Source organism: Heptranchias perlo, chromosome 10 (genome assembly GCF_035084215.1).
Source record: "Heptranchias perlo isolate sHepPer1 chromosome 10, sHepPer1.hap1, whole genome shotgun sequence".
Taxonomy (NCBI): domain Eukaryota; kingdom Metazoa; phylum Chordata; class Chondrichthyes; order Hexanchiformes; family Hexanchidae; genus Heptranchias; species Heptranchias perlo.
Window position 1 is genome coordinate 55,956,051 of NC_090334.1, and position 12,878 is coordinate 55,968,928.

The following is a 12,878-nucleotide window of genomic DNA, read 5'->3' on the forward strand; positions in this document are numbered from 1 at the left end:
CTGTGCTATTCGGCTACGTGATCCATCACCGGGTGCATTAGCATAAGTCCCATTTTCCTGAACCCCCAATCTGTGAGGTATAAGTGTTCCTTGGCTAGACTGGGGACCAGATATCTGCACCGATCAATAAGGTGAGAACAACCCCAAAACACCCAAACATGAAAAGTTGTGTTTGCCCCAAGTTCATTTCACCAAACATTCACTGGGTGAAATTTCCACCTTTTGGAGCTCCATCTTCAATCACGATCCTCTACGTGCAAGGTTTTGCCAGTGGTTATCAAAGTCACAGAGCTTTGAATTTGTTTTACCACTCGATGTTTCCAGGGTGCCACTGGAGACCTATGCAATGTTAGTTTGGGTGTGATACTGGATCTGGCATGTCACATATTTTCTCTTTGAGAAAGCACCACAGTTTATCAATTTTGGGAAGACAGCAGTAGCAGCAGAGGGCAGTTGGGTTCCTTGTTGCAGAAAAGACTCCGCTGTCCATTCAGTCAGTCCCAAACACGAATACCTCTCAATCACCCACTTCCTCAAATATCTATCAAATTTTCCCTTAGATGTTTTCTCCACTATCAGTCTCAATGCCTCCCTGGACGGTCCATTCCACATGTTCATCACCCTTTACATAAAGTAGTTAAATCAAAACTGTGAACTTTCTCTCTTTTAAGCTTGAGCCCATGTCCCTGGATCTACAGTTTGTGGTAATCTCAAACACATTAGCAGGGTTAAATAATATCTATTCCTTTAAGAATCTTGAATATTTGAATAATATTTCCCCTGAGCATTCTCTTCTCCAGAGTAAACTATCCCAGATCCTTCGACCTCCCCTTGTTGCTCAGAAGTCTTAAGGTAGGTATCAGTTAGTTCATCCTTTTCTGCACTGCCTTTAATGCCTGGATAATCTTGATATAGTACATTGTAATTGCCATTGTATACAATACGCGAGATGTGTCCATACCAGGCCTTGTAAAGACCCATTATCACCTCCTGGATTTGCAATCACTGGTTGAAATAACTAGGAAGTTAGGAATGTTTTTGTTCATTGTGTAAGCATGGAAAAAGCTTTGGTTGCTGTGTGTAACAAAATCAAAGTACAGTTAAAAATCAAATAATCACACAACCTCTTGTGTTAAAGCACAACAAAGGAGGGAAATTGCTTTGCTTCACAGTATGTCATAAATATCTTTTTCAAGATGTGAATACTTAATTCCTTTATTCTCATCAAGCTACTTGTTTTCCTCCACATGCACAATTATTTGATATTGTTTGAGGGAATCATTACCTTGTCCTATGTTATTTAGAAATTACATCATTATCAGCAAAAAATACACTTCTATAAGCTTTGAAAATAAAGCATTTCAAAAGAAAATCCTTTGAGATCAGGTTGTTGCCAACAAATTCTGTGATGGGTACTAGTGCTGTTTGGCACTTTATCTGTTTATTGTTTACGAGTCAGCAGCCTTGTCCAATTCGCTCACCACAACTGTAACTAATTGGATCATTTGCAGTAGCGTTTCAAATAGTACATGTCATGAGATATCTTAAGGTAATTGCTTGGACTGAACTTCAGATCTATTGTCATGATCGACAGTAGGCTTCCTAACATCCATCAGCTCGGTCAATGCTTCACTATGTCACAGCCCTTCTTTCATTTCAACAATGGACAATGTCCCAACTGCTGTCTACATCAACCACATACCTCAAAACACTGCAAAGATTTTAGGATCCAATTACCGTTTGTTATAGCATTAGACAATTGTATTGCAATACATCCATTACCTAATTAACAACAAATGCAAATTATTTAGCACACAACAGAAATACAATTAATGGGCATTTATCTCAAGATTGCTAGTGATGAGTCCACCTTCAAAATGACATTATTGCATCCTTGCTCAATTGAAACTAGCATAACTTGCTCAATGTTTCCTTTTGCTGGCATGTGGACCCATTACTAGAGGTCCAATTATTTTAAATGTTTGGTCCCAATGTGCTTTATTTATTTTAATAATTTGAATTATTCCTAAGCTGATATACTTCATTCTGTTAAATGGGCTAAATGTTGTCGTATTTGGTTCATTTTCACCACATTTCTTTAGCCATTAACAAACAAAACTAATTCATTTTAATGACTCTAAACCCTTCCAAGGCAGTTATGTAAAATGGTACCTTTCTCTAAAATATGCTTCCAAAGACAGAAATTCCACCTGCTGGGGATAGAATCGTGGAAAAGTTGTGGTCGGGATTTGCAATTGATGCAAAAGCTCGATTTAGTTTCTGCCCCATTTAAACTGCAGAGGAAATCCCAATCGGAGGAGATGGTGCACTTCTTCTGCCACCCTTTTATTTCTCTAGCCATCACTTTAGGGGCACTTCTGGGGCCATTCCCAGGATACCCCTAGAATTGTGCCAGAAGCACCATCAGGCCCAGAGAGACCCATGTCCGCTGAGAATAGGTGTAGGTCCTGTTCTGAGCACAGGAAAGGCCCCAACAATGCACAAGACTCCCTCAGGGGAAATAATAAAAAATATTAACAGTTTCTTTAGCTCTTCTGGTTCACCTTCTTGGAGCAACTCCCATTATTTAAATGATCCTGTCACCAGGATTTGGAATGGGTCAACAGAAGGTGAAAGTGGCTGGCAGAAATTCCACCCTGCAACTTCTGTACTACGGCATTGCTCCCCTCAAATGTTCTAACAATTGATGTAAATAGTTTCTTCCCTAAAGCTTTACTGCATGAATTAAGGTGTCAGTTATGGCAATAGCGATGTAGATCACTGTGCTGTGTCAGACTGTATGATACTGAGGACAGCTCAATGGTGATAGTAAGCTACATCAGTTCTTTCATAAGTATAAAATTGGAAAGGAGGAGTGAATGAGTTATTACTGTGGCCTTCTGCATGAGTAGCTGAAACTCGCTGTTACTGGTGAGATGTTCTCTTTAGCAGGTGCCTCCTGTAATACATGGTGGAGAACTGAACACTACCACTGCCATTATTGCACATGCTGCAAAACCAGATCTTACCTAGTGAATTAACAGAAAGAAAGTGGCTTTGAACTCACAAATAAGGAGTCAACTTGATGTACATCAATAAATAAGGTGAACAAAGCTATTATGGAGAGTGGAGCATGCATTTCTGAGCATTAGTGGTTAAGTGCAGCAAAACAGGGAAAACTATTAGTAACTTTTTAAAAAGTGAATATTTGCTGAACTATTTTTCATGGAGCAGAGTAACACTATCATGGGTGACATAACTTTTCTAATCAATTTTTACATATATGTAATAATGCCTCTGTTATCTCTTCTCTAACTTCTTTTAATGTGTGCAGGTGCAATCCATCTGGACCAAAAGTTTTATCCTCTCCAAGTTTGATTGATTTATCAATTATCTCCCCCCTTTCCATCTTATCTTTTTTGATCTCTTCTAGAGATCTCTAACAGAGGCATTATTACATCTTCTGCTAAAGTCATGCTCATCAAGTTAGTCTCTCTGCTAAATACTGAGGCAAAGTAATTATTTAATATTCCTGCCATTTTGCTGTCATTACCTATGAGTTTATTCTGCATATCCCTTAGTGGCCCTATCCCTATCCTGACTTTTCTTTCATTGTTTATGTACCTGTAGAATGCTTTACTATTTCTTTTTATATTCCTTGATAATTTAATTTCATAGTTTCTCTTTGCCTTCCTAATTGTTTTTCAACTTTTTTCCTAACCTTTTCATATTCCCTTTTGTCATCCTCTCCTTTGTTGTCTATGTACTTAGTGTATGCCTTTTTCTTTAGTTTCAATTTTGTCCTTATTTCTTTATTAATTCATGGTGTATCATTACTGGCTAGTTTGTTCTTGCTTTTTAGTGGGATATATTTCTTCTGGACTCTATTGATCACCATTTTAAATGTTTCCCACTGCTGTTCTATTTCTTTGTTTATCAGTAATTTTTTTCAGTTTATATTCCCTAGTTCCATTCTCATCCTATAAAATTATACTTTTTTCCAATGTATTACTTTGGTCTTTGCCTTACTTATGTCCTTCTCAATTTATGTCTTAAACCTTATTATGTTGTGATCGCTATTGCCTTGATGTTTCCCACACTTACTTCTCTTATCTATTCTGGTTCATTTCCCATTACTAGATCCAGCAGTGCTTCCTCTCTTGTTGGTTTTTTTTATATACTGGGTAAGAAAGGAATCCTGCACACACTGTAAAATCTCCATTCCCTGTACCCCTTTACCTATCTCTTCTTGTCAGTTTATTTGGGGATATTTAAAATCTCCCATGAATATTATTCCGTGTCCTTTATTCATTTCAGATATTTGCTTAAATATTTTGTCCTCCACCTCCTTTCCACTATTAGGTGGTCGTAGTATACCCCTATTAACGTGATCAATTCCTTCTTTGCTTTTATTTCAATCCATATGGATTCTGTTTCTATCCTTCTGTTAGTTATGTCCCTTCTTTCTACTGCCATTATGTTATCTCTAATTAGTACAGCTACTCCACCCGCCTTCTTATTTCCCTATCCTTTCTGATAATGTTATAACTTACAATATTTGGTTGCCAGTCCTGTTCTCCATGTACGCATGTTTCAGTTATTCCTACTACATCTGGTTCCTCGCTACGATTATTGCCTCCAGTTCCCCCATTTTATTTTGGACACTGTGTACATTGCTGTACAGGCAGTTTAATTCATCTTTAATAGTTGTTCCTTTTACTTTATTTTAAACAGTCCTTTTATACTTCTGTTTGATAACTGTACTTGTTCCTTGACCATTTATGTTATCTTTATTCCTTACCCTGGTCTGACCTATATACTGATCTTCTGTTTTTTTTATCTTTAACTTTTTGCTATTGCTACCAGATCCCTCCCCCCATCTTGCTAGTATAAAGCCTTATGCACCGCCCTATTTATCCTTTCCGCTCGGACTCTGGTCCCATTCCGGCTCAGGTGGAGCCCGTCCCGGTGGTACAGCTCCTCCCTGTCCTAGTACTGGTGCTAGTGTCCCATGAAATGGAACCCCACCTTCCCACACCACTCTTTTAGACATGCATTCACCTTTCTGATCTGCCTATCCCTATACCAATTAGCATGTGGCTCTGGTAGTGAACATGAGATTACCACCCGTGAGCTCCTGCTTTTTAATTTAGTTCCTAGCTTCTGATATTCCCTTAGCAGGACCTCCTCCTTGTTCTTCATTACATCATTGGTGCCGACATGGACCACGACAACTGGATCCTTCCCCTCCCTTTACAAGTTCCTCACCAGTTGCTCCGAGATGTCCTTTGCCTTTGCACCAGCTAGACAACACATCCTCCTGGACTCTCGATCGCGACTGCAGAGGACGCTATCTATCCCCGATTATAGAATCCCCTATGACACAACCTTTCCATTCTGATCCTTCCCCTTTGGACTGCCTTTTGCTCCACGGTGCCATGGTTAGCATTCTGGGCATCCTCCTTGCAGCCTTCATCCTTCAACAGGTATCAAGCATCTCATACCTGTTGGATAGGACCAGTGTCTGTGGGACCTCCTTCTCTACCTCCACCTCCCTTATATATGTCAGAGTGTCTCTAACTCGCACTCCAGGTCAAAGACTCTGAGCCGGAATGTCTGAGGCCAGAGACATTTACTACAGATATGGCAATCTGTGACAATCTCGCTGTCCACAAACTCCCACATATTACAGTCCCGACACACAGCCTATACTGCCATTTCTAGTTTTAATTTATTTAATCAGTAATTTATTTCTAGGACTAATAGAATCACTTGAGATCTAGATTATATTTAGTAAGTAGATTTAGCTTGATTTCAAAATAATTAGTAACTAAGTCTTTTAAAAATTTTTAAGTATTTTTTTTAAGTTTTAAAAGCTTTAAAAGTTGCTAGATTAATTTATAGCCTCCTGTTTTAATTCGCTTAGCACCTCCTTCCCCCTCTGCACCTACTCACACTCACCAAATTCCCAGTCGAAAGTCCTCACTCTGTTAGCAATTCACTCCGTTAGAGGTTCATTCTCTGTCTTTACCAACCTCTGTACTCAAGCATGATTTTATTTACTACCTATTGCTACCATCATCCCAGACAGCTTTTATGAAAAATAGTGAAAATGTGTAACATGTAAATGATTTGAGCCAGTGAGAAAAATGAGTCTGCCAGACTTTAATGCAGTAACTTACATTATCTTAATTTACACAGTATTTCCTGATATAGTTTAACTCCAATTTCTTGCTCAATTGATCTTTTAATTTGAAATGTTATTTTCAGTTTTCTAATAAGTTAAATAAAAGTCATAAATTTACATAGAAATGAAAATGCCTGTAAGATTGAATTATTCATAAATTAAACAGTGAAAGGCAGTCACTCAGACCTAAAGCAACTCTTTTAGGTAGCCAACAATTTTGTTTTTATATTAGATTTTACAAAAATTAAAAATGAGTTTGCATTTAAAATGCCACAATTGCACTATTAAAGGTTATTAAAGATCACAATCCTATATTGCTGACAGGTTTGGTGCTAAAACTAATTGTTTTTAAAGCAGACTTTGATGTTTCTTTTTCATCAATTGGTATCTGAGGACTTACAGTGCTTTACCTAAGTTGCCATAACAACCAAATATTCATGCTCTACTTGACAAAGCTGCTTGATATTTAAAAATGCAGCTCAATTTTTAGTTACATTTTCTAATACATATCATGTGTCAGGCATGAAACAAGGAATGCTTTCATGAATATTAGATGTTACACACACAGTTATGTAAAATTTCCATTAGCTTTTTTTGAATTTTTAGCATTAAATGCTACTTGAACTTTTGTAGTAGAGAATTTAAAGTATTTTCTATCCCCTTGGGTGTACCATTAAGGTCCCGGTAGATTTTTTTTGATTCATCCATATCATTATGTGTAATCTTAACATATTATAACAAACACACGCAAATTGGTTTTATGAACAATACTGATACAATTTAATGTGGGTGTCACCTGATATTTTCTCTTAAACTGCTGTTCTAAAAGACTTCTGTTTACGGTACTAAATAGTTGCCAATTTACTCAGCATATAGACCTGAGAGAACATGAACTAGCATGATTTAATCATGATTTAATTGACCCAGCTGTGCCCACTACATTCCATTATGCAACAGACCTTCCTCATTTTCAGTAATAGTGAATACGAAGTCTCAATGGCAAACTGCTGTTATACTAGTTCAGACTTAAGTGTGGCAGGAAAGTCTCTGTAAGTCTCTAGTTACCAGGAGACATGAGTCCACTGTTATGTCCGAATGAACATTCAAATTAGTGCGATAATAATTAGCTGCTTTTATTTCAAGACCCTCTAGAATATCCGTCAAAAAATAAGAAAAGTAAGGAGTGTAATTGCTACAATGGGCTAGAAATTGAGCTGTCTAGCGTCCGTTGTTTCGGCACTACGCGGCCTCCCGAACATCCAAGATGGCGTCTTGGATGCCCACGCACGCTTCTAGCATGATGCGCGTCGGACATCATGCACAAATAACGAACACCGGCAGCATGTAAAGTAAGGAGAAAATGCGTTTGATCAGTGTGCAACACTGATTTAAAATGATAAGCACCACTTTGGGACTTAACGCTCCACTCAACGCATTATCTTAACCACGACCATCTGAACGTGTCTTAGAGTGCCTCGAGGACCCTCCACCAGCAGTATTTAAAAGAACCATGCAGAATTTACAGGTTGGTTGCTGGATTATTGCTCCTGGCTGCTGATGCATTTGTAACTGTTTTTGGAGATCTCCTATACTTGAATACTAGGACGAGGGATCATAGCCTAACATTTCGAGCCAGGATGTGCAGGAGTGAAGTTAGGAAATGCTTCTACAAACAAAGGGGAACACTCTTCTGCAAACAGCAGTTGATGAAAGCTCACTTGTGAATTTTAAATTTGAGATTGATAGATTTCTGTGAACCAAGGGTATTAAGGGATATGGGGCTAAGGTGGGTATATGGAGTTAGGTCACAGGTCCGCCATGATATCATTGAATGGCGGAAAAGGCTTGAGGGGCTAAATGCCACTGCCATGTGCCACTGTTATGTGCCACCTTCTCCTGCAAGAAAGCGGGACATGTGTCAGGGTGATGTGCCTGTTATGGTTGAATAGCTGCCAGTGTTAGCGGCCTGTGAGTTGTGGGTGGGCGGCTTGCAACAGTGGTAATGTGTAAGGGTGAGAGGAAGCATCTGATTGGAAGAGTTGAGTACTGATGGAAAGAGTTTGTTGGTAGGTGGGTGATGGGGGAGTAGCATGTGGAGCAGTGGATGCGGCTAGTGGTGCAGTTGGTAGGAGATGCCACTTGACAGTTGACCTTACTCACCTTGACCACTCGTGTCAAAGCATTGAACTTCTTCCTGCACTGCATCTATGTTCGTGGTGCTATGCGCCTGGCATTGACTTCGTCCCCTGCTGCCTCCCAATGCTTTTTGAGCATATGTCTGGAGGGCCTCTTGTCCCCCACTCCTTGCAGATATAGGATGCCCCTCCATCTGTCTACCTCTTGCACTAAGGCTTTCAGTGTATCATCAGAGAACCTCGGAGTACATACTCTCGCAGGCCTGGTACCAACTCAGACCGGCAGATTAGAGGATGTGAGATTTAGTGGTGCGCAACCTTTATTCAATGTTTTAACATAACTCAACAGTTTGTAAACATAGGGACAGGACCTGCACCTGTGTTTTACGTGTGTGATGTCTGATCTCCGTTCAGACTCTGTGCAGACAGCAGGCTGTTTTTTTAGCAAATAACAGGTACCGGCTAACGTTAAGAGATTTTGGCAGGCTGTCAGACAGATAGCCTGCCTTTAAGAGATTCGGGCTCCTCCTGCTGGTGGAAAGTGTGAATGTCGTGGAATTGTAGTGACAAGGCCTGGATTTTTTCATGCACGAGGTAAATTTTGTGATAGCACAAATGTCTCATCCTACCTGCAATGGGTCGACCAGGCGGGGGTTAATCGCGCATTGCGATGCCCGCGCCCATTTTCGGGGTTTAACCAATTTAACTCCCAATGTATTTACTCCCATCAGGGGGCCATCTTGTGTTCAGTTAACAATAAGCAACTACCATATATATCACTTTCCCCCTCAGAACTACAAGATGAAAATAATCATCTCCAAGAATGAACCTGAGTGACAGCTATAAAACATTAAGTAAAGAAATTCAGCAACTACATCTTACAATAACATGAACCATAGCACTCTCCCAGTAATAGGCAGGAAAGGTGGGTTATGCCAACACGAGAACCATAGTGGAAACCATTCAACACTATACTAACTACAAGTCCAAACAATTTGGAGGTTTCCTTGACCTTTGTGGATACCTTCAAGTAGGATTGACACTGGGTGAGCTGAGACTAATAACAGGAGCAGGAGATGGTAACTTCTCAGGTTCAGTTACAAAACTGTCAGGGTTCACAGCTTTCTTTGGAGACTGTCCTGGAGAGTTCACACTGAAGTCAGGAGCACAATGTCCTGGAAGGTAGTTGCTTTGTTACACGTGGGAATAGGTGAAACATCTGAAGCTTTCGAAGGAGATGTAACAGCGACATCCTTAGGTGGAATATGCATTGGTTGTAGGTCACAAGCAACACCATCATTTGCCACATTAAAGGTAGCAGCTCACTACAATTCTTGTAATTGATCCTTATGATGGTTCCACAGCAAACCATCCACCAAAACTAAAAATGTAACAGCTCCAATCTTCTGTTCAGTAAAGCCAACATTCCATTTTTTCACATTCCCACGTAAATCAAGAAGTAATAGTCTTTCTCCCACACGGTATTGCTTCAAAGTTGATGATCCAGCATTATGAAGTTTTCTTCTTGACACTGATGTTTCCAAGTCATGTGTAAAAATATCAAAATGAGTATGGAACTTTCTTCCAGTGAATTACTCAGAAGATGTCATACTCGTAACGGTATGAGGTGTTGTACAATAACTCAAGAGAAATACAGCTAATTTCAGATGCATGACCAGGATCTTGTAACACCTTCTTTAGAGAAGTTTTGAATATTCAACCTTCTCAATTTCCCCATTTGTCCAGGTGGAAAAGTAATATGAGACACACCATTCCATATCAGGCAAACAAATACCGTAATTGGACATTGGAACCACTTCAAGCCATTTAGAATGAGAATCCATTGGGGGTAATCTTAACTTTGGGCAATAGTTTAAAACGGGCAATATCAGATCAGCCACCCATCACACACCTCTCCCGATTTTCATTTCTATTGACTTCAGCGAGAACGAAAATCAGGAAAGATGTATAATAGGTAAGAGTGAAACCGAGCTAGGCCAGTCCCACTGAGCTGGACAATAGAGGAAAGGTGTGGGAGGATGATGGTGTGGTTGACCACCAAAGGCTGCAGAGAGGTGAAGGAGAATGAAGAAAGATTATATACCACAGTCACATCCCCAGAGATGGTATTTGCATCTTTGGTTGGGGCCATTTCGATAATCTGGGAGGGGTGCAAAACTGATTGTGGGGATTTAACTGGGAGTTGTGGTAAAGAAGGGCATGGAACTGGAATCCCAATTGCAATGCCAGAGATTAAAGTAATAGAAAGGGATTAAGTGCATAATTCATAACTAGAGTGGCAGAACTTGGAAGGTCACTTAGTAGACCACCAGTGGTTGGATGTTTCATTCAAGACTATTGGATAAATTAAAACATTTATTAAGAAGCTTGCTCACATTTGCCTCTGTGGCTTTAACCAAGGATACCAAGTGTTAAAGAGTGGCTACTTTTGATAAGATTACTGACTACACATCTGAAAACTCCTTAAGTTCTTTTCTGTCATAGTTGCTTGCTAGCCCAAATTAATTCCTAAAAGATTGAGGTAGTTAACTCATGATTAGGCATCTATTAGTAACTTCTATAAAAGGAAATGGGGATTTTGCCGGCTTGTGGTGCAGAATTATGCTTTTGTATATGTCTGCCAAGTGATTTTAATATATGCATGTCAAGTACAAGAGAAGGAAGGTCATTAGAACATATAATTAACTCTAATTGTAATAATGAAAAGCTTACTGTGTGGAAGAAATACCTCTCTTTCATTTATTGATGTTACCTTTAAGTGCATGTGTCAATAAATCCATTGCTTCACGTGAATTGGTGGCTAAACATAAAACCCAAAAATGCAACATAATACGGAAATCAGTATGTTGCCAATTTAGGATCCGATTTTAATTATATGAATACTGCACAATATTTAGTAAACTGATTTTTCCGTGAGAAATCAAATGGTTCTGCCTAACCTATGTGCAGCTGTTATGTTAATTCATTGATTGAGGGTTTTAAAAAAAGTGCTGCTGGCTTCTGTGACCTGGATTTATACGATGATTACAAAAGCAGCTTTGTACAGATTATGTGCTCTTCTGTGACATGATTCACTGATTATTGGGATGGTGAAGGCTGCTTTAGTTTTCAATGCAACTGCTTATTCTAAAGCTGTGGTAATACTATTCGTAGGAGCATATTTTAGGGTCGATGATAATCCTGGCCGCTCGGCGGAAACCGGGCACTCATTTTTACTGTCATTGCTTCTGAGCTTTGAGCCTTAAAGGCTTCAATATTTAGGGGTTATAAATCTGTCTTGGGAGATAGTGCAAAAGGCGGTATTGGATCGGCCGCCTGTTATACGACCGACTGACGTGATATCACCTGTTTTGCGTGACTGCCCATGTCCAATTTCACTCCTTCAATCTCCTTGTTGCTGTTGGTGCTGCAAAAAAATTTCCCTCACTATTAAACCACTGCTCCCTTTCATTCCTGATGTTTCCACTCCTCTCCATTAAGATGCTGCTGCAGGCTCTTCGAAATCAGCCAGCCCACCCCCATATTTCCCAGCCCTAGATCGGCAAGCTGCCCAAAGGCAGTGCATTTTGTGCCAGATTCATTTCAATTAGAGCCGGCTACAAAACTGGCATTGGCCCAAAGCCGACTCCTTCGGGTGGGCACTGCACGCGGTGTACCCACTGCCCACCCGATTAATGCCGTAAACGGAAATTGCACAATTCCGATAGACTGCTTGCTGCTGACCAGCAGCAGGCTACTGTTCAGATGGATTTGCCTGTACCAGTGGGAGAATACCAGCAACAGAAAACCAACCAGTTCTTCCAAAGATGACAGCCACCATGAGATGGTCCAGGCTGATCTCAGATAAGAAGATAAGAATGCATGTTGGCTATTCAAAGTTGAATAAAATAGCCACGAGTCATCCAGGAGTACTATCCAAGAGATAGAAACTTCCCAAACTCTAAAATAAAAATAAAGAAAGATTCACCCAGGATTGAGCACTAGGCCCCTGCAGATATTGTCACTCAAAACTGATGGGAAGGTTGCAAGGCACTTGTTTGGCCTCCTTTCCTATACGAACAGGTAGCACCCACCTAAAGCAGCAGGTTTCAATGGTCCTTACAGGGAAAGAGCTTTATCTCACCTTCTTCACTGAACTTTTTTAGCATGTGTACTTAGTAGTGCCTGAAAGGCCAAAGCCCTGAATTGCCATGAATGCCTGAGTGCATAATGGAAAGATACAAGCAGCAATCAAGGAATATCTCCAGCAATAACCAGATATTAGAATTCTCTATACAATCTTAAATATAGAATAGGGGCAGCCAGGAGAAAAATGGAATGGCTGGGGGCAGTTCTGGCGAGGGCAAAGGGAGCAAATGGAGCTTGGGACAGAGAGACAGTGGCAGGACTGGTTGTCCATTCTCCCTCGTTTTCCACCAATTTTGGGCAGGATCTAGGAGGAAAAATATGCCCAATGTGTTGAGTCAACTCCTAGATGCCTCTCAAGTGATCTGGTATAGATCGGTATATTTTTAATAAGCACAGTTGTGATTTTT